This window comes from Dipodomys spectabilis, unplaced genomic scaffold (genome assembly GCF_019054845.1).
Source record: "Dipodomys spectabilis isolate Male_0828 unplaced genomic scaffold, ASM1905484v1 ptg000175l, whole genome shotgun sequence".
NCBI lineage: Eukaryota > Metazoa > Chordata > Mammalia > Rodentia > Heteromyidae > Dipodomys > Dipodomys spectabilis.
In genome coordinates this window covers 3,199,742-3,225,657 of record NW_024870852.1, presented here as the reverse complement: position 1 = coordinate 3,225,657, position 25,916 = coordinate 3,199,742, and the positions used below count along the sequence as shown (strand labels likewise).

At 38.1% G+C, this 25,916-nt stretch overlaps 1 protein-coding gene across 1 annotated transcript in view; it reads left to right on the top strand.

Annotated features, from left to right (window-relative positions):
* Positions 1–25,916, top strand: part of Plcb4 (phospholipase C beta 4) — a 366,535-nt gene that overhangs the window by 135,042 nt on the left and 205,577 nt on the right. Inside the window, exon 3 of the mRNA XM_042694597.1 lies at positions 5,619–5,678. The gene's annotated coding sequence lies outside the window, so the exon portion shown is untranslated. The remainder of the gene's footprint in view (positions 1–5,618; positions 5,679–25,916) is intronic.

Below are 25,916 nucleotides of genomic sequence, written 5' to 3'. Positions count from 1 at the left end.
TCCAGTGTTGAATCATAGAACCAGTTAATTGCCATTGACAGCTGCAAGAACTATAACTTTCCTGTGCAGGGTTTAGAATGGTTTCTCAAACTGGCAGTTTTAGCCTTGGGGAGGGAAAAATGAATGGCTGAGCACTTCTGGCTGGGCATCCTTTGCACAATGACAAAGAAGAATATATGTATACTAAGAAGGTAGAACTTCCTTTAGGCCTGAAGGACATTGCTGAGTAGTCCTGCCATTTAAGGATCATTTACTCAAGGGAGCAGAGAACATAAAGAGGGAGTTGGCTGGTGGAGGGACCTGAGAGGGTGGGGGCCGGAGGCACCTGGTTCACCTACACACTTCCATGTTAGGTGACAGTGGCTGCTGGATTGTTCTATAGTGTTGCAGAATCACGTAGATGTCTAAGAGATGCTGAAATTTTGGTTATTTATGTCAATCTGCTATTTTTAAGCTATAGCAACCAAGCCAAAGTTTAAAAGATGACCACAGAATCATATGAACCTAGATGTGACCAGATTAGGCCATGGCAGCTTCTACTTTCCTGCATCTTTCAAGAGTGAGTATTTGGGAGAAGTGTGAGAGGCAGAGGGAGTTGGAGAATGTGAGTTTTGTGAGTACCTAGAGTTGTATTCTGCTGACAGCCATAGTTCCAAAGCTGAGTACATTATCTTAGGTTTAGTGAACCTGCAGAGACATAAACCTGTTCATAGGTTTGAAAATACGAAATGTGATTGCCATTAAGATTGAAGACTTCTGATGTTGCAATGTGGTATAGTATTTGGGCTAACATGATGACCTTTTTGTTTTTTAACCTACTGTTCCATTTGATGGCTTTTGGGAATGGGAACAGAGTAAGAATTGACCCCCTTCTGTGTTGTTTGGGTTCTTCCCAGATATTTGTAGGTTTTTTTTCTCTTATGTAATAAAATTCCACGTTCTGCTGGAATTACCTGTTGCTTTAAAATAAGACTATCTCAAGTACCACGAAATCAAAGGTGATACTGTGCAGTAAGATATTGGGTTTTTTTTTTTTTTTTTTTTTTAACGTTTTGGATGGTCCATTACTCTTTGGTGAAGGTAAAATACAGCTATATGTTTCCTATCCTAACGAGTATCATGGAAAAATCACCATCATAATTTTTGAAAAAAACATGAATATTTACCATTTTCTGTGTTTTCCTTGAAGAGTGTGATTTTATCATTTTTGAAAACAGCTGGTTAATAGTAAGTGCCAAGATCACTGAAATGCAACCTTTTTTTTTTTTTTTTGGTCGGTCATGGGGCTTGAACTCTGGGCTTTGGGCGCTATCCCTCAGCTCTTCAGTTCAAAGTGAGTGCTCTATCACTTGAGCCACAGCACCACTTCCAGCTTTCTGAGTGGTTTATCCGAGATAAGAGTCTCAAGGACTTTCCTGCCTGGGCTGATTTTGAACCAGGATCCTCAGATCTCAGCCTCCTGAGTAGCTAGGATTACAGGCATGAGCCACTGACACCCTGCACAAGCTTTTAACTACTTTAATTAAATATAAATTATACAAAGCAAAACTCACTTAAAATGTCAGATTCAGTGATTTTGGATGTAGTTTACAGTACAACTGCTCTAACCTTAGCACATTTTTATTACCCTGAGTTCCTGCATTTGCCAGCAGTTATCTCTATCTTCTGTAATGTAGTCATGGGAATTCCTACTCACCTTTGTTTCTGGGGATTGCCTGTTGTAGACATGGATGATACAATATATGGTTTTTGTGACTGGCATAATGTTTCTTTTTCTTTTTAATTTCATTTCTATTGTGTCAGGATAGATGAGCACGACTTACATATCATTGTTGGGTTTTTATTGTTGAAAAACATTCTATTGTGAGGATAAACAACACTTTATTAATCCATCCATTAGTAGTTGGACATTAGAATTATTTCCACTTTTGCTACTGTGTATAATGCTGTTGATACATATGTGTGTGTGTATATATATATGTGTAGATATTTAAGAGCAGAATGACAACAATATGCTTAAGCACTTAAGGAGCTACCATTTAAGACTGATCTCCCAAGTTTTTCCCTTATACATATACCAGAAGTATATGAGGTTTCTGACTTCTTGAACTTCTCATCAAAGCTTGTTATTCCTTATGTTTTGATTATAGTTTTCCTAGCGGTTATGAAGTAGTGTCTCATGGTGGTTTTAATTTACATTGTCCTGTTGGTGGAATATCTGTGTATTTTCTGGAGATTTGTCTGTTCATAGACCATGCAACCTGTTCTGTGGTTGAGCTGTAAGTTTTAGATAAAAGTCGGTTTATTAGATGCATAGTTTGCAGAACTTGTCTCCTCTTCAGTGGCTGCCCTTCTCACTTTCTTGGTGATATCTTTTGAAGCACAAAAGCTTTGAGAGCTGTCTAATTTATCTGGGTTTCCCTTTTGCTGCTTGTACTTTGGGGGTTATATCTAAGAAGCCATTGTATAACCCAAGGAGACAAAGTTTTGTTCCGATGTTAGATTAGCCTATTTACTTTTAAGGATGTTTTACAGTACTCGCTCTTATCCATGGTGAGTAATTTTCAAGACGCATACACATTTATATAGTTTGATTTATAAACTAGGCTTAGTAAAAGGTTGCCAACAATAACACATAATAAAATAGAACAACTACAAGAATATACTCTATGAAAGTTATGTGAAAGTACTGTCCCTCTCTCAAAATACCTGACTGATGGTAATCACCCTTCTTATGATCATGGGTCACTGAAATCATGGAAGGAAAAAAAAAACCAATAATAAGTGATACAGGATCACATGTTGAGCTTTTCTTTCCTTTTCTTCTCATTTCTTTTTTTCTTTCTTTTCTTTTCTCCTCTTCTTCTTTATTGCTTTTTTTCTTGTTCATAGTGTAAGGTAGGAGGTCTATCTTCATCCTTTTGCTTGTGGCTATCCAGTTCAATACTATTTCTTGAGTAGACCATCTTTTCCTGTTGGATGGTCTTGGTACTTTGGATAAAAACAGTTATTGTTTCACTAACACCAATACAATGTGGCTGTTAGGTATTTTGTTCAACTGTTAGGTATTTTGTTATCTTCCATACTGTAGGAAAAAAAAATTCTTTCGGAAGACCAAAAAATACAGAGACTTATTGAATACCCCTAATTATAGATTTCCCCCACCACACCTCACATGCTCTCATACATAGGTCCTTCCTTACCAGTGACTCCCCATTAATTTTTCAGCAACCAGAATGACCATATTTGATTACAAAGGCTGGTAATTTCTGGTCTTTGTTTATATATGAACACAACACCCAATGAGTCATAATAGTATGCCAGAAGCTAAATAGTCTGTGCCACAATGTTCATACAGCTTTACTTCTTTGTATAGTATTAAAACATTATTGTTTTGAAATGCTAAAGTATTCTAAGTATGCACAGAATTTGAAAGGTTTAGAAAACAAATGTGGGAGTTTTATGCCTGATAGTCACTAGGGAATTAGGAAAAAGAAAAAGAAAATACGCATCTCATCTTTACATCTTCGAAAAAGACAGGAAGCAAGAGGTATTTCAAAGTAAGCAAGGTATGTCAGAATGTCAGAGTCATTAATACATGAGCATTTTAGGAACTCAGCTTGCCTCATAACTACAAGTGACATAAGAGAGCTCTAAGTGGACTAATTAATTATTCTTTTTTTTGGTCAGTTGCGGGTCTTGAACTCACGGCCCAGGCACATTGTTCGTGAGTTTTATTTGGTAGCACTCTTCTACCTGTGTCCTAGCTCCACCTCTGGCTTTCTGGTAGTCAACTGGGGATTAGAGTCTCATAGTCATCCCGCTTAGGCAGGCTTCAAACTGCAATTTTTAGATCTTGGTCTACCAAGTAGCCAGGTTATGGGTATTAAGCCATCGTAGTTTTTAATGTGCACATAATCCTTGTCCTGACACCACTTATAGACTCATGTTCATATATGGTTTTAAATATAAATCTAATGAAAATATGTTAAATGCCATTGAGGAGGCCCTACGTAGCCATTACACATGAGTCAATGAAACTGTTTCAGTGTATTTGAGGTACACAATTACCTAGCTTTCACTAGCTCTGTGTGATTCTTAAATACCTTCTCTCTGTCCTAGATTTCTCTACGGTAGAATAGGAACAAAACCAGCACATGCACGCCAAGTTTCTATGTGGATACTAAATGATGATGTAATTTAGGCTTAGAGCCTGGCTGGGTCATAGTTAAATATTCACTAGATCAGTAAAGTCATTGTACATATACTTTATGTCCTCTCATTCTGTGTAGTAGAATATTTAAAATGGAATGTTTTAATACGTAGTTTGGTATGAACTAGATTGACCTTAAATTTCACATTTAAAAGTAAAACATTCCGTGATGAAATACTGCACAATGACAAATGTTAGACTAAAAACAAAAGCTTTAGGGCCCCTTCTATGAACCCATCTTAATTTTTTTTTTACCTTCCTTTCATGCCACTTTCCCAGAGGAAGTCATATTTCAGTTTCTTGTTACCTAACTAGATGTATTATTTGCATATAATGAAAAATGAAATTGTTGGAATTCTGTGTTTATGCATAGTGAAGTTTAACACATGTATGAACTCATAGTTTACACATGACTATCCTACTTCAGTTAGAAAAATAAATCCTGTGATCTGACAATTTATTTTCATAACTGTCTACCTAACTCCAGATTTGCTTCTTCATATTTCATGGAATAGTCTTGATGTTTACAGACGTATCCTACCTGGGAACTGGTCAAGAGTCCCTGCCACAGATATCTTCATATACAGATGATAATAAAAAAATAAATTCTGAATTCAATCATCTTTACATACATCACCTCCCCTAGGTCTCACTTGCCAGTTTTTTTATGCCTGTTATCTTCCCAGCTGCTAATAGGCCTTCTCCTCCTCCTCCTTCTCCTCCTCCTCCTCTTCTTGTCTTCTTTTTCTTTTAAATTTTACTTCTGATTCCATCTCAAACCTTTTTCTCCTTGCTACATCTTTGGAAAGACCTGGAAACCTACATTTCAGCCAAACCAGAAGTCCGATGTCAAATTCAAACTTGACATAAACAACTTATTAACAAAGAAGAGACAGAAATACACATAAAAAATGACTTTTATAGTTAGATGCAATTCCATTGTAAATCTTCTCTGCTCAGAACTATGCTGCTTGGAAAGGTTTCTTCCGATTGCAGTTTATCTGAGGATATTTGACATATTTCCTAACAATTACAGTTCATCTCAGGACATTTTACTATTAATCAGGAAAAGGCAATTCCATTTACTTCAAGAAGGTTTTAGATAGCCTTGTTTAATGGTTGCTTAAGTATTTTACTAGTTGAAGAGGCCGAGTAGATCAGCAACTGTGGAGAAAGGTCGGGATACAAAATCCTGTTGTGTGGGCAGAACAGTAACTATTTCTGATTTGAACTCTGCATGTCCATTGTGTAAAACTACTGACTGATATGTTAATATCTTTCTGATATGCTTTAAGAAGTCAATTATAAATTCTGGTTCTAAACTGCAAAGACTTGCTGCTTTTCGCGAGAACTTGAAAGTTCTTGCCATTAATTTTTCTCTTGTCTGTGTCTGTTTTGTTGACAGAGAATCAAATTCTGTGTTTGACCAAGTGGACATCAGTCTTCATTGGTGGAGAGCTGCCTGGTGAGTACTCAATGGCCCTGAATTGAGGAACGGAAAGTGCTGGGTTCTAGAGTTTTCCGTCATTAAAGTGAATCTCTGGATTCACACTGATAGCTCTCTGAAATGTCTTTTCAAACAGATTCACAGTCACCTTTTCTTGGGGGGCAATGGAGAATGAAGCGGAATCTTCCTGGGTTTTCTACATTCCATTTTCCTAATTCTACTATTGGCCTAGGCTGTATCCTCTGCATACTTTCTGCTTACTACGTTTGGTAGTGTTTCCTCCGTTGTTTTAGTCTTTCTTGTTTTTTTTCAGGAGGAATATATGTGGCCTTTCAGTACGAGGCAGGTTTTGTTAGGGATAGTCCCACCGATGCGAAAGAAGAAAAGAATCACATTTGCTATACTCATTGGACAGTTAGAATCCTCCATCTTGGGATATCTCCCTATCTGGAAGGTGTCAATAAATTCTTTATCTGTTTCCCTTATGTTCCATTTTACAAATCTTCCATGAAATGCCAGAATAGGATGGGAGTATTTTAAGTAGGGCTGAAGCACTTTAATGACAAATTTGATCTTACCCATGTGTTACGCTAGAGCCGGAATCCTAGCCAATATGAGAGTCTGTTCTTTTCTGAACCCTTCATCAAACTGCTATTTTCTAATTATTGTTGCACATAAAAAACGTACTATCTGTCCTTTCTTCCTTTAAGGGACAAGAAATCATTTTGTAGTGATTACACTTGCCACAAACTTAACCGTTCCTCTTGATACTGAACGCCAAGGTCCCAGGCTTTTACTGTCAGTGTTTTTTCTCTCCAGAGTGTTACATGTCATGTCAGGAACTCTGTTATCTTCTGTCTGTCTGGCAGTGCCTGGGGCTGGTTTTCTTCTGGCTTTTCTGTGAGGGAAGGAAGAATTGCATAATCTGACAGCTCTCTAAATGATCGGTCATTAATTATGACATAGGAGTATCAAGAAGGTAGATTTATTATTGAATGTTCCTACCTATTTTTAGTCAAGTGGACTATATTTTACTACTCCCTGAGGATGACTCATAAACCTTGTCTTAGTAGGCATAGCAGAGTTGAGGGGTTCTGAGTAATTCCAGAGATTTTAAATCAGTATGAGTTACCCATCTACCTTTGGCTCTATTTTCCTGGCCTATCCATTTTTTCCTGTGCAATACAATGACCTTAACTAGATTATTTCATCAGTTGTATTTTAAATGGTTTATAAGAAGAATTATGTATTTAATGAATATAAACCCTTCATCTAAACAAGCCAAAATTCAAACAGAGCTCAGCAGTTGTTTGTTCAAAATTTTAACTTCAAAGAAGACATTCCTGTACCACTTAATAGTGGTATAAATGCCACACATTTGCTTTTGCAAATATTCTAGGACCAGGTCCTAGAATAGGCGACAGTATTCATGGGCTCTTGTCCAATTTTCCAGGCCTATAGGTCTTGACTGGATTTGATGTCACCTGGTTGTTGTTGATTTCATGTCCTCATTCCCAAGAAATAATTGTTTCTTATGTCCCTCCACCTTCCCTGAAAAGCAAACACATTTGCTCCCTCTTCAAGTGCCATTCGATTGTTGGGTATAGTGACTTTTGAGTCAGAATCCTTTTCTAATAACTTACAATATTAAAAAAATATCAGAAACCTCTAGATCTGAGGAACCAAACTTTTCTGATTTTGTCTTGAATACTTGCTTTATGGCCCCAAGATTCCAGCGGTGAGTGACTCTGACCAGGTTTCAGTCCTAAATGTGTTTCAGGCCTGTTTGTTATAAGCCTGCTGTATATATTTTATTTTCTGTTGTACTGTAATATAGATCTTGTTTGTTATGTTACATTGAACTTAATTTATTATCAGTGTGAATTAATAATTTTCTAAGATCAAAAGTGTTATACAGAGAACAAGATGACTATTTTTGGATGAATTATCCCCTCACTTGCACTGCTAGAAAGTTAGGTTGAATCAAAGGCCATTTTCAAGTTTATTGGGAACAAAAAGAAAGAACCCCTTCCTGAGATCTTTCCTATAGGATGTTAGTTTGCTCTTGAAAACATTATATTATGTTTTGGGTGCTTGTTTCTTTTTTAAAAAAATGTTTTAATTGATTTTTATTAAATATTAATTACATAGAGTACTCAACATGGATGTTAGGTTACCAAATTTTAATAGTGTCTTCTCTCTCTTTTTACCTTTACTCTGTAACTTTACATATCATCTTTACCTCTTTCATACCTGAAGAATCATATGTTGTTGTGTCAGTTATCACCATCTTTTTTTCCCAGATCTATATTTGAGGGTGGCAATGCCTTAGACTGTGTGATGTGTATAGAACAAAGTTATTGCTTGCTAATTAGACTGTAGATGTTGCAGTTATTTCAAACTCCTGAGTATTGTAGATGCTCTTATCCAGGAGACTGTAACAGCCAATGGTAAAGAGCATCCATAGTTTTGCATTTCCATAGAGTACCTGCTGAAAATCTTGAATAGAGCTCCCTAGATGAGAATTTCTGCCCAATTCAGCTTATAAAGTCTGGGCTCCCAGAGGAAACAAGTGAGTTGGAGGAAGGGGAGGAAAGAGAAGAAGCCAAGCACGGGTGGAGTCAAGTTAAAAAAAAAAAGCCTGTCCAGCCTGATTCCTGGGAGAGCACTGGAACGTGGTTGCTATGGAGAGCCCCCCTTCCATTTATGGGAATGAATCTGAGCTTTCCCGTTCCCCAGCCTCAGTCATTGGCTGAGGTTGGTGAACTTCTAAGCACCTCTGCTCTTGAATCTGGGATAAAGCAACTTTAAAGGGGCCTGCTTGAAAGAAGTTTCAGATGTCATCTTCTAAAAGCTGGCAGGTGGATACACAGATCTGTTCAAAGCGTCCTGTGTCTGCATAGGACACTGAGAGTGTCTGTTCCATGAAATAACAGGTCATCTCACTTGCTTCCTTCTTCCTGCAGGAACATTTGTCACCCCCATTGGACATTTCCTGGTAGAAGTTAAGCCATTTCATCAGCTGTAGACAATTCATTTTCTTCCCTTGAGAATGTAGTAATCTGCTTCAAAAATCTAAAAAGTCCTCAAATGATTACAGTGTTGAAAGATGTCAAGGTGATTTTGAGCAAGGAGAATTCTATAATAAATTAGAATAAGATAGAGCATGAGCAATGTGAGAACATGAGGCCTTGAATGATCTCAGTTTTAACATGGGGTCTCACCTCATGAACAGCTATGTTCTTCCTTTCATCTTGGTGGCTTCAAGGCACACAGACTGCTTACCTGGGCTCCCATGTGGTTATTCCAGGTGTCCGAGTAAAAGTAGCATCAGTGTATTACTTGGCCTTGGCTGTCATGCCTTGTCATTCACTTTACATTATTTGTGTTCCAAATGAATCACAAACCTGCCAGTTTTAAGAAGAAGAGATTTAAGACACCTTCTCTTGGAGAGAAGAATGTAGGAAGAGAACATTTCGGTGATTTTGGAAAGCTAGGCTGGATAGTCCTTGACAAAATCCAAAATACTTTTTTTTTAATTGTGAAAATACTGTACAGAGGGGTTACAATTACATGGGCAAGATAATGAGTACATTTCTTATCAAGCATTGTTGCCTCCTCTTTGTTTCCCCTTCCCATCTCCCACCCCCCTTCCCCCCTCCCCCGCCCCTGCCAAAGTTGTAAAGTTCGTTTTTCAACATAACATCTTGTACATCTCATTGTTGCAATGAGTCCACTTGTATCCCTATTTAAACGATTTGTTTTGCCCTTCCCCTCCGCACATTATACCAACATCAAATACAGTGTAAACAGAGGTTATACTGTGGGGGGGGCATACAAAACAACAAAGAAATCATCTGATAAATATGTTAAAAACAATCGCAAGAAAGAAAAAAAATTTTGAATCCTTATCTTGGGGTTCATTTCACCTAACATCAACTTATCTGACTTTTTCTTCTTGTCTCAGACATATACTAGTTATTGCAAATTAGGAAAACCATGGGACCTATGTTTCTTTGGGCCTGGCTTACTTCACTTAATAGAATTTTTCCAAATTCTTATGTCTTCATCTTCAATGGCCAACTCTGGCCCCCCCATTTATCTTTCCTTCTTTACTTTTAGAACCATTCTCAACTGTTGAGCCATACCTCAGCCCCACATTTTCTCCTTCTTTTTGTGATGAGTTGAAGAATTGAGATTTGAGAGAGAACAGAGCAAAAAGAAAGGGACAAAAGTACCTAAATCCTGTTTCTCTAAGCAAAAGAACATATTGTTAACAACCCAAGAATATCTCCTTCAGAGGACAAAATCTTCTATGTTGACCTATGGTTGGCTTTCCATGAGTTGCATTCTTTGGCTTTGTTTCTTACTCTATATGGTCACCAGGTTTCCTTCCCAAGTTGTAATATCAAGGAGAAAAAAAATGGGCATGAGAGAAACATCATGACCTTTGAGAGATAGTCTTCCAGTTGCTAAGGTCAGCAATCTGCCAAGCACTGTTCCTCCTAGTATTCATGAGAAAGTGCCTGTCTTTTGTCAGAATCTAATCTTTATCACTTGTTGGGTACATAATGAGCATTTATTTCCTCTTTATACCTGCCTCATAGCCTTCCACTAAACATTATTAAAATGCCAACCATGTAAGAATTTAGGTGGAGTGCACTCAGTTCTGGAACTTACTTACTGTGAAAGGCATTTAAAGAAAAAGCTCTTCTGGATAAAGGGCTAGATATTTGAAAAAAGTAATATAATAACATTTTAATGGTAGAATCTAGGTATACTTAAATAAGATGTTAGAAAAGAGAAGCATCAACTGAAAATTATAGCATGATGTATTTGAAAACCAAATGTCCATTTTCTACTCTAGCAAATGCTTAAAATTTGTCTTGTTTTTAATTTTTTTATTTAACCTTTAAAAAGTTATATTAGCATTATTTGTTCCAGCTTCAGTTTACCCTTAAGGTTTGAGGAAACTGGAAAAGGTCTGACAGTCCAGGGTAAAAAAGTAGTCTAAAAGTTTTAGCTCTTGCCTTTGACTAGAATTTTCATGTGAGGACACTGCCATCGAAGTTGTTCTGACACAATTGCCCAATGGTCTTTGTGTTGGTGATAATAAGAATTTATTATTCCAGAGATGGGATTTCTTATTCCATCTTCCATTGGATATCCTGAGTTTTGTCCAAGCCTGAAACATGGATTCCTTCTCCAATAGTAATAGAAATGCTTGTTTGATCCATTTCTATAAAGAGGGAAAAATTAAATTTTGGAAGAGGTATGCATATCAAATAAAATTGTTTAAAGTCAATGGAAGTCATTGCAACCTTTGGCTACTTTACTGAACTGCACAGAAGAGGCATCCTTTTGTCTAATGTCCTCAGGTAGAAGAAAGCAGCTTATCTGGGCCTATGGACTAAAATAAGCTCTCTCTCTCTCTCTCTCTCTCTCTCTCGCTCTCGCTCTCTCGCTCTCTCTCTCTCTCTCAGAGCCAGCTGGTGACTTTGGGTTGCAACCACTTCTCCTATCAGCTGCTTAATTCTTTCCCATATTTTGTGGCCTGTCAGGAGAATCAAGTGTCACCCAGGCAGGAAGAGGGCAATTTGAAAAAGACTCCAGTGGTTCAGCCAGTGACAGTGCTGACATCATCCACTGACCCTTCCTGGATGTCTGGAGGTCTTGAGAGTTTGCAGTAAGGATTCAGATAATAATCTGTGACAAATGACTGGAGAAATGATGCAGTCATAGTGCATTTTTTCTAGTCCCCAAGTAATAATACAGTGGTCTAATACAGTGGAGAAATGCAATTTCATTAAGGATAGGTGAAAGAATCCTTATTAAACTTCTGAAAAAGCAGAACTCAAACCCACTTTCCTCGAACAATTAGAAGTTGACTGAAAAGCAGATGACTTTTTATATTCATCACCTGGCTAGATAATATTGGACTGTGAGAGGAAGAGAACATGGGCTCTAAAGCCAGGGTTCTTGGCTTTCCCAAGTGTAAAATTAGCTGAGTACCATAAGATTCATTGGATTTTGAAAATATCAACAAGGAGATGGTGCTGGTAGGGTCGATCCTAATGCAAATAAATTATGCATTCCCATTTTCCCTTCTTTTTTGTGGCTTTGGATATAAAATCTGAGTTGTGTAGCTCACAGTCCATTTCTAATTAAATTGCTTCTTTCTCTTCCTTCTTTCTGCATAGCCATTTGCTTTTTCTTTTGCACACATGTAAAAGAATAGAAGGTCTGTAAAAGACTGTCGCTGATGACCTCCATGTATCACATTGTCCCAACTTGAGGTACTCTCCTACTTTGTGATGCTTTGCTTTCTGGGATTTTACAAAGTGACATTTTTGTGGATTCTGGAGTATATCTAAATGCCTGTCTTCTATTAGGAACAGAACAACCTTCTTTTTTTGTGTTTACACCATTCTTCCTTCTATCTTCCCAGAGTCACCAGTACTAATGTGTTCATTTTCCCCCACTATAGGAGCTTCAGTCACACTGGAAAACCTTAGTTGCTTTTTCTTATTTTCCTATTTCTTATTTCCACTTTATTTTTAAAAAAATTGTTATTATTAAGGTGTAAAGAAGGGTTATAGCTTCATAAATCAGGGAATGAGTACATTTCTTTTTGAGCAATTTTTGTTACCCTGCTTTTAAAAAATTTTATGTCTTCATTGTGAAGGAGATGAACAGGGGGGTTACAGTCACATAACTGAGGTAATGAGTACATTTCTTTTTAAACGCTATTACCCCCTACCTCATTTTCTCCTGCATATTCCTCCCCACTTCCCTCCTTTCCATTTTTGTAAGTGAAGTGAAATCCATGTTATAAAACTTAAACATTTTAAGTGAACCATTCACAGTTGTTGAACACATTCACCATCTTAGATAATTACCTCCTCTCTCTGGTTCTAAAACACATTTATCACCCTGTAAGAAAACCTCTCAGACTCATTAAAATACTTGCTCCCTACTTTTAGCTGGCCCCTGGGAGTCACCAATTCACATAGTATCTCTATAGATTTATATAATTTGGAGTTCTTGACCAGAGGTATGTCACTGTGAGTGAGGCAAATTAAATGAACCAATAAATTTCATCCCACCCATTAAGAACCATTATCTGATCCTCATACACTTAAAACAAAAGAATACACCCACGGGTGCATGCGCGTGCACGCACAGGTGCACACACACACACACACACACACACACACACACACACACACGCATATCAAAAAAAGGAAAGTATCAGCATTACTATTTCCAATCAGGCTACAGTAAGGTTTTCATTTATTTAAGAAGAGTTCAACTTGGACAGAAGAGTTTATGGAAAAAATTAACACTTCAAGGTGAACAAAATTTATTTTTATAGCAGCTGTACCTTATCAGAAACCATGGGCTTTCTAATCCAATTTCTTCCCATCCTTGCTAACATGTTACTTTAGGATTTTTTTTCTTTTTATTATTCTGCCTTTCTAATCTGTGGGAAACTAAACCTTGCTATGTTTTTCATCTCCATTTCCTAATGATTAACAGTATTGTGTATCTTTTCATTTGTCAGCAGTATTGTGTATCTTTTCATTTGTTTGTTGGCTATCTATATATTCTTGAAGAAATGTTCTATTCATGTATGTTTCCTTTTTCTTTTCCTTTTGTGCATGTCCTGTGGCTTGAACTCTGGGCCTGGGCACTGTTTGTGAGCTTTTTTGTTGCTGTTGTTGTTCCCTCACGGCTAGCACTTTATTGCTTTAGCCACAGCTCCATTTCTAGCTTTTTGCTGATTAGTTGGAGATAAAAGTCTCATGGACTTTCCTGCCCAGGCTGGCTTTGAGCTGCAATCCTCAAATCTCAGCCTCTTGAGTAGCTAGGGTTGTTTGTTATGCACCACTGTTCCCTGGCTCCTTTGTGCTTTTTTTTTTTTTTTTTTTTTTGGTTTGGTCCTGGGGCTTGAACTCTGGGCTTGGGCACTGTCTGCTCCTCAGCTCAAGGCAAGCACTCTATCACTTGAGCCACAGTGCCACTTCCGGTTTTCTAATGGTTTATTGGCGATAAGAGTCTCACGGACTTTTCTGCCCAGGGTGGCTTCGAACCTCGATCCTCAGATCTTAGCCTCCTGAGCAGCTAGGATTACAGGTGTGAGTACAGGCACCTGGCCTTCCTTTGCACATTTTTTAAAGTGGATTGTTTGCTTCCTGTTATCGAATTAGTTGTAACACTTTTTTTTGTATTTGTTCCAGATACTTGCTCCTTAGCAAATATGACTTGCATATTCTCTCCCATACTGTGGTTTTACTGTTGCTTTCTTTAAAAATATTTTTAAATTTTATTTTAATCTTTAAGTAGTTGTACAAAGGAGTTGCCATTTAACAAAGCAGTTTATGAACACAATACATCTTGATGTACAAAAATATTTTGATAAAGGATTTTTTTTTCTTTTGCTGCTCTTTGAGTCCTCCAATCTCCAGGGGTTGTTATAGGTGTGGCAGAATCCAAGCCCCTGTTGCTTTCACTCTTCCCGAGAAATCTTGGTGAGAATTAATGGTGTTTATAAAGCAAAGCTGGTGTACAGACTGCTTGGTTTGAGCTGCTTGTTGTTAGAATTCCAAGGGAACCCATTCTAAAATGTGCAACCTTCTCATTTGCATTAATAACTAAACATTGTTCTGATTGGGGTACATGTTCAACTGTATCGATTGTCATTTTCAATTGCCTGAGTAATTTTTTGAAAATTCCTTTATGTTAAGGAACTCTGTGTTAAAAGTCTCCAATCTGGAAGAAGTAGGAATTGTGATAAGACAGAGCCAGGAGGAAGCTTTGCTGGGATCAGTTACTGGGATGAGTCACATTTGTTTCCAGTATGTTTGACCTCTGGTCCATCCCTTTGAGAATTGCAGGGACTATGTGGGATTTTCCTTCTGGAAAGAAGTCTTAGCTGTAAATCCTCAGCCACTGCTCTTTAAGCATTTCCAGATGGTCCTTAAGGTCCTCATCTAATGGACACTGAAAGATTGCTCCTGATGGATGGGGATTGTTTTAACCCTTAGTTACCTTGACAATGCCAAGGTTTGAGGAAAGAAGCAAATGCACTTAGAATGAGCCTTGCTATGCTGCAATTAGAAGTAGATGTGTGTGTGTGTGTGTGTGTGTGTGTGTGTGTGTGTGTGTGTGTGTGTGTGTGTGTGTGTGTTAGACACTTATGGGCCTAGAACACTGAGTAAAAAAAGTCACTAATAACTCTACATGGAAAAATTCTGGCTTAGATAGATATTAAACACAGTTGGAAGAAATGGGCTAGGGAAAAATACCCAACACGATCTACAGGGGTAGAGGAGGTTGACATCTGGGCCTATGAAGATCCTCCATAACCAACATGTTTCTTGGTGTGTGTAGGTATGAGAGATGTGCTTTTCTCCTTGGAGTCCTACATGGGATGAGTTTGGAGGAATGCTCCTGGAGACCTTCTTGCCTCTAAAAGATGAGGCTGGTGCCATGCGAAGTATAGCCCATCTTGCTTGGAGCCCTCACTAGGGGCTGCTGAGCAAGCACTATGAAGCAGATTCCTCAGGGGCAGCAGAGGTAATAGAGCCTGAGTGGATACAGCTGATGCTCACCTTAAAGGTTAGACTAACCTGGTGTTCATGTTCTGGTAGGAAGTTATGACATTCTAGTGAGACTCAAACTCCCTTATGGTGTAAATAATGACATAAAATAAATACAATACTTTTAGTGCCTTAGTGCCTAAGACTTAGTAAGTACTCAATGAATGCTTACCATTATTGCCAGATATATCAAAGGGATTCTTCTGAAAGGTGACTCCTTGGCATGGTTGCTTTCTAGGACTTTCTATGGGAAAGGTGTATTTCAACCTCCTGTCTAGTTCATCCTCTATGAGATTTTGTTTCCTTACAGCAATAGAAGGACTAGCAAAAGTAAAATCTCATAAAACAGGTTAGGGAAAAACTACTTTTTCTCCTAGGAGTGTGATTTTAGATCAGGTGGTAGCACGAATTGCTGGCATTTCAGCTACAAAGGAATGGCTTTAAGATACTGAATGTCCAGTGACAGGGCCCAGATCCTTGGCACACGGTTTGGTGCCTGTCATCAAGGTTTCCAGGAAGTAGGGAAAAGCCAATAATCAATTGCATACTACAAGGAGATGTAGCAAACTGTCGGCAGGATTCTTTCAGAGTGGCATTGGACATGGAAGTTTTACAGTCATATCTGTTTTTACGGAAAGTGATGAAATCATTGTTTACCTTGATGCCTCAAATGCAATGAACAGATTTTATGAACATTTTTTTGTTTGTTTAGAATTTCTTAAAGAAGGACACAGGAATCATCAGAGTGATTATCAGTGAAAAAAAGCTCGAAAATTCATTCCACATTTTTCCCCCCTCCACAGGCAGTGAAAATCAGTGAGGGCTGCCATAACAAAATACTAGTCTTGGAGGCTAGAAGTCCAAGATCAAGGTGTTGACAGCAGTGATTTCTCTTGTGGCCTCTCCCCTTGGCTCACAGCATCTTTCTGGTTGTGTCCTTACATGGTGTCTTCCCAGTGCATGCATATCCCTAATGCCTCTCTGTCCAAATTACCTCTTCTTACAAGGACACTAATCAAATCAGATTAGAGCCCATCCTAGCCTGCATAATAAACTGCTCCCAAAATACAGTGGCTTAAGACAAGACCATTCATTTAGCTCACAGTGCTGTGGGTTCATTGTTCGGACTGGCTTTGGTGGAAGTTCTTTTGATCTCCATTGGGCTTACCTTATCTGTCCTGTGGCATCAGGGTAGGCCTTAGTAGTGATGGTTTATTTCTCCTTTGTAGGTTCCACATTTTTATTTGTAGTATTTACTTCTTGGGCATGTTTTATTGTATATAACATCTATATCAATGATCTTGGTGATTAAGGAAAATGGCTGATGTGTCTCATACATGACACAAGATAGGCAATGTGAAATTTTTGAAGTCATGAGGAGAAACTTCAATATAAGCATGAAAACTTTTTTAAAGTGGCTGTTAGACTGAGAGTTGCCTCATTCTTTCTGTCATATATATTAGTCACAGTAAGTCAGACTTCACCCTGAAAATTCCTCTTTGAGGCTGTAGACCTGGTGATATGATTGAGCCAGCATCTTGTTTCATGAAATCCAAATTTGGAGAAATCCCCCAGTAGAAATGTGGCAACTTTATTGACATTGTTCGACTATGGTGGTTAATAGCTGGGTCAACAACTCATTTTCAACATTTTATTTAACATAAGGCAGTTAGAGTCAGGTTTTGGGCTCACATTAGCAAAGAGCCAAATATGATGATTCTCTGAAGGAAATCATAATGAGGACAACAAATGTTTTAGTTATACTGTGAATATTCTGGTGGGGACAGAAGAAGGTAGGAATTGAGAAGAAGAGTCCCTTAATATTGTTTAGGAATGTCTAATCTAATTGTGAAACATGTCCTGGTAAAATCCATTGTTGGCCTGTTTACTCTCTGATTATTTGAAAGATCAAGCTGAGAGGGAAATATGTTTGTCAGATGTTTATTTGGGTGCAATACTGCATGTGACTTAGTAAGAACAACTTCTTTTCTCTTAGCATCAAAGGTTTATTAGTTCCCAGATGTCATCTATGCCCCCAGAGCTCAAGAAACAATGATTATATTGTCAAAGCCTGGCAGTGCTAAAATAGAAAGCAGATTTTGGTTTATATCTTAGCCAAATGACAGTCTACTTGGAATGATGAAAATGTATCTCATTTTGCTCTCATTTTGATCATTCAGAAATGCGTTGCAGATTTCATCTTCTTAATGCTTTAATATTAAACATGATGATGCCGGCCTAGAAAAAATTTTAATTTCTCTCTTCATTCGTGTTTTCTAAGGGGTTGCCTTTTGTATTTTATGTCTATTGTTCATTCATTTAACCAATATTTATTGTTACCATATATCAAACTAAGTTCTAAGCATTAGAAGAAAGCGTTAACAAGAGACATTTCTGCTCTTATAGAGGTGAGAAAGAGGTCATAAGTACACAGATGTAAGGACAAGACAATTCCATGTATCTGTAAGCATTAAGAAAATACATTGAAGGCTGGAGATATAGTTTGTTAATTGAATGCTGCCATACCACTGGTCTCCAAGTTCCATCTCTAGCTCTGAGAGGAAAAAAAGGAAAAGCTAAGAAAAAACTTGAATCTGAGTGTGCTTAGATTCCCCTTACTTGGACTATGGAAGCAGGAGAATTCTAAGTTTTAGACCAGGCTATATTGTGATAATGAGAGAGAGGGAAGGAAAGCAAGGCCGGGGGCTGGGGAGGGGGTGGAGAAACTGAGACACAGCAGAGAGAGAGGAATACAAACTTGGGATGAAAACAGCTGACTTTGTATTATAGGTGATTCGTTTTGATTAATGGTCAAGCAAGACTATAAGAAAGAGAGAAAGCGAAAGACAGGAGATGTAATGAGCCGCTTAGAGAGAGGCAGTAGGAGAGAGACATGTACACATACACATACAGAAGTACATATATACATCCTGATCTGGGTGGTAATATATGAGTTCACACATAAAAACTCTTGAGATAGAATGTATGTATTTCCCCATCTGCAGCCTATGTACCAATAAATAATGCACAGTGGAGGAAAATGAAGAAAAATAGATAATAGATAATGAATTTTTAAATTCATTAATTTATTTAGTTTCCCCTTTTAAGACCTATGGGAAGCTGCAACATTATTTGATAATTTGAATTTTAGGGGCAGTCAGTGTACCACTAAGGTATTATTTAGGAAAGTTACTTTGGTGTCATGATGACATTTGTGAGCCCGTAACAGAAATCTATTATCCTCTGTTGGCCAAATAAAACGTATTTCAGTTGTCCATTCCCTTGACAGCAAAGGTCTTAGATGGTTTTTGTTTCTTCAGGCCAACTTACATCCAGCATCATATAACCTGAGCTCCCTTAGGAAGAAACAGGACTGAGTTGTTGATTTCATTTGATGTGACCAGTTTCCATAGAAACTTCCGTAGAATGTTCCTGCTTGTCAGAAATGAGTCTAGGAAGGCCCTGCTTCAGGTCTTACATATCCCAGCTCTGCTCTGCTGCAGAGAACAGGAGAGCACTTAAGCCCATGTCTGCTACCTTTATCAGAAGGGCTGTCTCCATTATGGATACATAAATGAAAGATTAAATGCTGCTTTGTGCAATTAGCTCTAGTCTAAGAAGGGTGTTCACTGCAGGATTCATTATAAATGTTCCAGAGATTCATATTGAAGAAAAAAGAAAAACACTAAGCAAAAATAAAACACAGAAGGAAAAGCCTGGATAAAAGGAAATGAACCTGTGTCCTGTCAATTTATATCATTATATAATTATGTGCAGCCTTTGAGGGTAATGTGGTTATTTACCCAGGAAGGTTGTTTCTTTGCTCAGGGAGGAAGGAGAGGGTAGGAGCAAGAATTTTAGCTCTTGTATACAGCACAGACCTATACATCATTTAAACATTCTATGTTTTATCTGTCCCAGAACATCTATTCACCATAACACATTCTCTCCTTCAAATACCAAGACATGGAGAAACAAAATTACCCCTGGTATGAGAAGTTAGGAGATGTAGGGTCTAATACTGCATGTCTGTAATCCCTGCATTCAGGAGACCAAGACAGGAAGATAGTGAGTTGGAGGCATCCTGGATTCTAGAGCAAGCTCAAGGACTTCCCAAGTTATGTAGCGAGATGCTGTATGAAAAAAAAATAAAAGAAAAAGATTTTTAAAAAGGGTTAGTCAGGCACCAGTGGCTCATGCCTAGCTACTTACGAGGCTGAGATGTAAGGATCACAGTTCAAATCCAGCTGGGGTAGAAAAGTCCACGAGACTCTTATTTCCAATTAATCATCAAAAGACAGAAGTGGAGCTGTGGCTCAAGTGGTAGAGCACTAGCTTTGATCACAAAAGCTCAAGGAAGAGCTTTGATCACAAAAGCTCAAGGACAGAGGCCAGGCTGAATTCAAGCCCCAGCATCTGCCACACAGAACCTCTAACACCACCATCAACAAAATCCAAAGGTTGAGGACATAACTAAGCGGAGGAGCAAATAGCTTATGCAAAGCCTTGACCGATTCCTAGCACCAGAGAAAGAAAAAAGAAATAAGGGGAAAAAGTCCAGATAGAGGTTGCTGTTAAGGAAGGGAGAGTGCCAAGAACAGGCCACAAGGAGGCTCCTGGAGTATTGCGAAGGTCCTGTTGCATTATCAGGTTGCCTGTATACATTCATATCCTCAAAATCTGAGGAGCACTTTGTACTCCTTTCTAACTGTATGTTAATTACACTTGAATAAAGTTATTTACACAAACAAGTCAGACATAGCCCCAGGTACCTGAGCAACAGAGATATTTTGTGTAAAACAGTTCAAGACAATCATAACCTGCCAATTTCTCTGCTGAACTTAGCTGCAAAGGTAAGCCAATAATAACATCCAGGCACTCAAGAAAGAAGCCAAAAGCTGTGACTACGAGTCTAAATTATAGACATTCCTCCTCAGTAAAAATGTGTTCATGAACTTTGTCTTGCCTGAACCTTTCTTGCATCATGATCTGAGTCAGCTGGTGTTTGTAAGAGGCAGTTATGGGACTATTTGCCTCACAATCCATCCATCTATACACTTAGGAGTTTTGCCATGTAGGAGGACATTCATCGACTTCCATGAGAGTTTTGAAGGTGAGATTAGGAAAAAAACCAGTTGCTCTGGATGGCTCAAGCACAATCTGAGTGGTTTGTTGGCTGTTGGAAGCTAGGTTTGCCATTATAGGGAGAAAAATTGTGGTCTACATCAATATTGTTTCTATGATTCACAGTGAAAGAGATCTTAAATACTTAGATACAATTGAATATTTTCATATATATGATATATACACACATAAAACATACATATATACACATATACATATGTCTATATGCACATATATATGCATATATATACATATACACCTGTGTGTATATATATACATACATACATACATATTGGTGGTACTGGAGTTTGAACCAGAGCTTTATACTAGCAAAGCAGGTGCCATACTTGAGCCATGCCTCCATAACTTTTTTACTCGCCTTATTTTCAAAATGGGGTTTTGATTTTTTCTTTCTTTCTTTTTTTTTTTTGCCCAGGCCAATTTGGACTACAATCCTATTTATGTTACCCACCATAATTAGGAATGACAGACATGTGTATCTATGCTCAGCTTTGTCTGTCCAGACAGTATCTTATGAACTTTTTTTTTGTTCAGCCTGGCTTCCCAACCTTGATCCTCCTGATCTCATCTTCCCACATTGCTGGAAAGACAGGTTCATACCACTCTGCCTAGTTATTGGTTAAAAAAAGGACTCATGAACATTTTGCCCAGGCTGTGATGCTCCCAGTCTCAGGCTGTCAAACAGACAGGATGACAGTTATGAGCCACTGCATCAAAATGGATGAATACAGAAAATAACATCAAAACTCTTGTCTTAACCTCAAACGACACCTTGGTCCACTCAACTCTGTTACTCATGCCTTTTTCTAAGAATTTGAAATTGTCACCAGCAACTCTATCACCTTTTAAAACCAGATAGCAACTTTCACTGATGAATCATCATGATCTCTACTAGAGTTTAACTGTCCCTTGTCCAAAATGGTTGTGACCAGAAGGGCTTCATAGTTCATATTTCTGTGGATTTTGAAATATTCTCATATACATGACATAGATGGAGTGAAAGGCAAATCTAACTACCAAACTCATTCATACCTCATGCATACCTAATTTATATAGCTGGAGTATGTGTTTCTAATACACATTCTAATATGTCTGTGTTTTGATTGAGGTTGGGCACATGAGATCAGGTGTAGCATTTTTCAAACTGTAGTTGTCCTGTTGGTGCTCAAAATATTTAAGAATCTGAATCACTTGAGATTTGGACCTGTATTATAAAGGCAAGTCCAGGCATTATCAGTTGAACTGAGACCTATGCTGTATGGTTCCTAGTGCTCTTTCATTATGCAGGATAGCCTTCAGGCTCCCTACCCCTCTTACCCATCCTCAATTCCATTGTCTATCATACCTTATAACCACTCTCCTCTCCTGGTTTCCCATCTCTCAATAACACTTACTTTGCTAATTCCCCAAATGTACTCACACCTAATTCTTCTGTCAGCTCAGCCACTGGGCTCATGGATTTGAACTAGTACCAACTACAAATAAATAAATAAATAGAATAAACCATCATACAGCCATATTGATGAGGTTTCACTCCAAACGCATGAATATAAATCTCAAAGGAATGCTCAGTTAAGACCCAATCATCCTTCTTCAGAACCTGCCTCTCAGAAGTGACTTTTGTATAGAATTTTCATTTTATTGTGAAGGTGATATACAGAGGGAATACAGTTAAGGTAATGAGTACATTTCTTGTTGAAAAGTGTTAGCCCTCCCTCATTTTCTCCTGCTTTCCTTCTCCATACCAACTCCCCACCCTCCCCAAGTTGTAAAGATCATTTCCAGCCTAGTGTCACTGTTGCATTGGTTCGTCTTTTTTCTTTGTCTCATCATTTTGTGGGACTTCGAACCTCCACTCTCTCTCTGTCTTGTGTTTCAGTAACAGCATTGCTCCTAAAACGACTTCTTGTAAGTGTCAACATCGATAGGCTTGATGTCCTCACCTCTTTCTTCAGACAATTGCAATTCAAATTCTCTTCTCTTGTCAAGGGACTCAGTGACCTCTATGTTATGAAACCCAATAGTCGCCTTCTTGTCTTCATCATCCAACTTAACAGCATTGGACTCAATGATCCTACACTCTGCTTGGTGACAGTAATCCCGTACCTCTTACTTTCATGTGACTCTACTAATCATGTGTCCTTCATCCTGATCCCTTTACATTGTTTAACTTCTCCTTATTCAAATAACATCTCTTTCTGTCCTTTCTCTTCCTAGGTGATCACAGTTAGTCCCCAAGTTTTACATGCCATCTCTGTTTCCATCCCTACCTCTCATATATTTAACTGATTTCTTGATCTTACCACTTGAATACTTAATAAATGTATTAGACCTCAAAGTGTAAAGCCTAACAACCTCTCATAGGAAAAAAATTGATTTTTTTCATCTTGACTTTCCATTTCCATACATTTCTCACTTGTTCAACATGACTTCCAGGTCATATTGATCCAGAGTCAACCTCAGTGCCTTTTTTATGCTTCATATTTGAGACTAATTCATCTGATTTTGGTGAAAATTTCAGAATAGTTTTGAACCTACCTGTTTTCTTCTATCATAACCTCTAGCAGTCGGTCTAAGCCCTTTCTTTTCTCTTTCTAACAATAGGCTCCTAACTGCTCCCAGTCTTGTCTTGGTTATTAATATTATTATTTAAAATTACATTGGAAGAGTAGTTTACTAAGTATAGATTAGAGTATGTTTCTCAGAGAATTTTCATTCCCTTTAAAACAAACCAACAAACCAGAAACATCAACAATAAAAATAAAATACCCTTTACGTAAGTCTAAAAAGGGGATCTGCCTCCTAGCCACTGTCTATGTTTCTGATTTCATCTAAGTTGGGTTCTTCCCATGATCTCCACTGGCTGTTGTTATTTGAATATGCTGAATTCATACTTGTTATTTTCTCGGTCTAGAAAGTTTTACCCCTGGTTTTCTGAATATCTGGTTTCAGCATTGGGGTCTTGGTTTAAATGTCACCTTGGTAATACACAGCCTTATTTGATCCAAATAATTTATTTGTAGTATGTTTGAACCCCGCCTCCACTTCTGTTCTTTAATAGCAACTTGTAGACATGGATCACTTTTTCATGTCTCTAATGTGAGTAACCATCTACAACTGCACATGTTATACATGTAAAACAACCTACAAAACCATCTGGTACAGCCAGTTTATGAGCCCTCAAAGGTGCTTAATAGATTTGCCAACAGAACTCAGCACAGTTCACTGAAACAGAGTGTTCCTACACTTGTCTTATAATGTTGTGTCAGATCTGTGTCCATTCACTCATCAAATGCTTACTGACCCTTTCTTTACCTTTTATAAAGCTTTCTCCCAGATACTGGTATTGCCAAACATAAATATGAGACAGAGCATATCATCCTACAGCTTCTTGACTGCAGTAAAAGTTTAGCAGTGCAAATATACAGCTATATTTTGGGATAGAAAGTTATAAGTCTGTAAGGAAGCAGAGATAGTGAAATGGTCCAGCATCTGTGTGTGCTGGATCTTGAAGATGGAAGGGTTTGGACAGAAGAGATAATGGAGACAGGAAAAAGCCACTAAGATAGAGGGAAGACAGGATATTCTTTGGGTTGCAAGCATAAGATAACCAAAGAGAAGAGAGAAAAAAATGGATGACAGGAGTCTGATTAAATAAGCTGGACCCTGAATGTAATGTTGAGATATTTAGACCTTTTTCAATATCAGTTTATTGCTCAAGATACTGTCCGTGGACCAGAAGCATCACGAGGAACTTGTAGCTGCATGCTACACCAGACGTACTGACTCAACAGCTGTGAGATGAGGCTTAGCACTCCTCAGGAGTTTCCAGAGATGATTCTAAAGTGCATTCAAACGTGAAAAAAACACATTAGACCATAGTTCCTGAGAACACAACTTGCGTTTTGGACAGAGCTGGCTCAAAAAAAAGAGAGGAATTCTAAGTGGTGGTATTAAAGGTTTTCCACAGAAGTGAAATGCTTGAGCTAAACACAGTGAGATACTTTTCATTACTACCGACTTCTCAGCACCTGACATATTTTGATATAGATTGTGATTCCACTGAAAGGGATTTATGATATACAGGGATTTGGAAATGGATTTTCCTGTGGAAAACAATATCCATTCCTTTTGTCATATTTTTAATAAGAAGTAAGGAATGAGTTAAATTTTGTTTGTAAAACACTCTTGGGGATGTACTACAGTGAGAGGAGTTGAGCCAAGTAAGTTTCTCCCCAGAAAGAGAAGGGAAGAGCAGAACTGTACTCTATGAATAATTTTGACAACTGGGATGGCTGAAGGCCAGAAATAGGAGCTGAGATTTGGGAAGGAGGAAATGATGAGTGTGTACACCAGGAGAAAGCCTCCTAGAGTAGTAAAGATGAGAGACTTTCCAATGAGAGCAGGTAAATGAGAACAATGGTGCCAAAGAGTGTAGCAGTGGGGATATTGTAGGAAATTCAGTGGATATAGCACCACTATGTATTAATTTAACATTGAACTATGCTAATGGAGTTGTGCTGTCACTTCCCTTCAAGCCAACAGCTCATGGGCAATAAAGATGCTTTCTGGAAGTGGCATCTAGAAGTGATCTTTTTCCAACCATCTACATCTTATGACTGATAAGTAGCTGCAGGCTTCTGCAGGACATGTTCACTGAGGAGGAGGAATTTGACACCCTATAGGGACATCTCCTCCCTGTTGTACTTTATATCCTTGTCCTTCATTGCAGAGCAGGTATTCTGGGTAATACCATGGCCTTTGATTTCCAAATCTGAGCTATTACCATCCTCCTTACACGTGAGAGTGTCACCTGACAGAACCACATTGCTGGGGAGCTGCTGCCTTGACTGATATTGATACAGTCATACCAACCTCAGTGATTTTTCAGGGCATAAAAGCAAAGTGGAAATTGTTAGCACTTCCTCATTATTAAAGCTTTTATTGCAGCTTTTCATGCTCTAAATGAGGGTACTCAAATCAATCAGATTTTATTTGAAAGACTTTCTGATTTATCTCAGAAAGTGCACGTCTGGGCCTCTGGATAGCTACCTCAGTCATTTAGGTTGAATAATCATTCAGTAGGGAAAGTAGCATTTTCATTTTTCATGTTTTAAAAAAGTAGTGAAGAAAGACATAAGGAAATGGATCAGTTCTCTCACTCCTGCTCACATCTTTGGAGGGAGTCACACTAATGCTTTCTGCCTTAAATCTTCTGGTTTATTAGCACGATAACCTATATGCTTAACCTAAAATACTTAATTCATCAGTTTTGGAAATTGGCTATTGTCTTATTTAATGCATTAATATCTAGCTCATATAAACTTCAACCTGGCTTTTGAATGTATTATTTTGTATAGCTTTTCAGTAGTGACTATGAGTTTAAATAACATTTTTAAACTTCTTTTCCCCTCAACATGTGAAAGTCTATCTTGACTGGCTGCTATGGCAGATGGTGGTGTTTTATCTATTCCTTGAGCTTTCTTCCTTCCTTTCATTCCCACTTCTT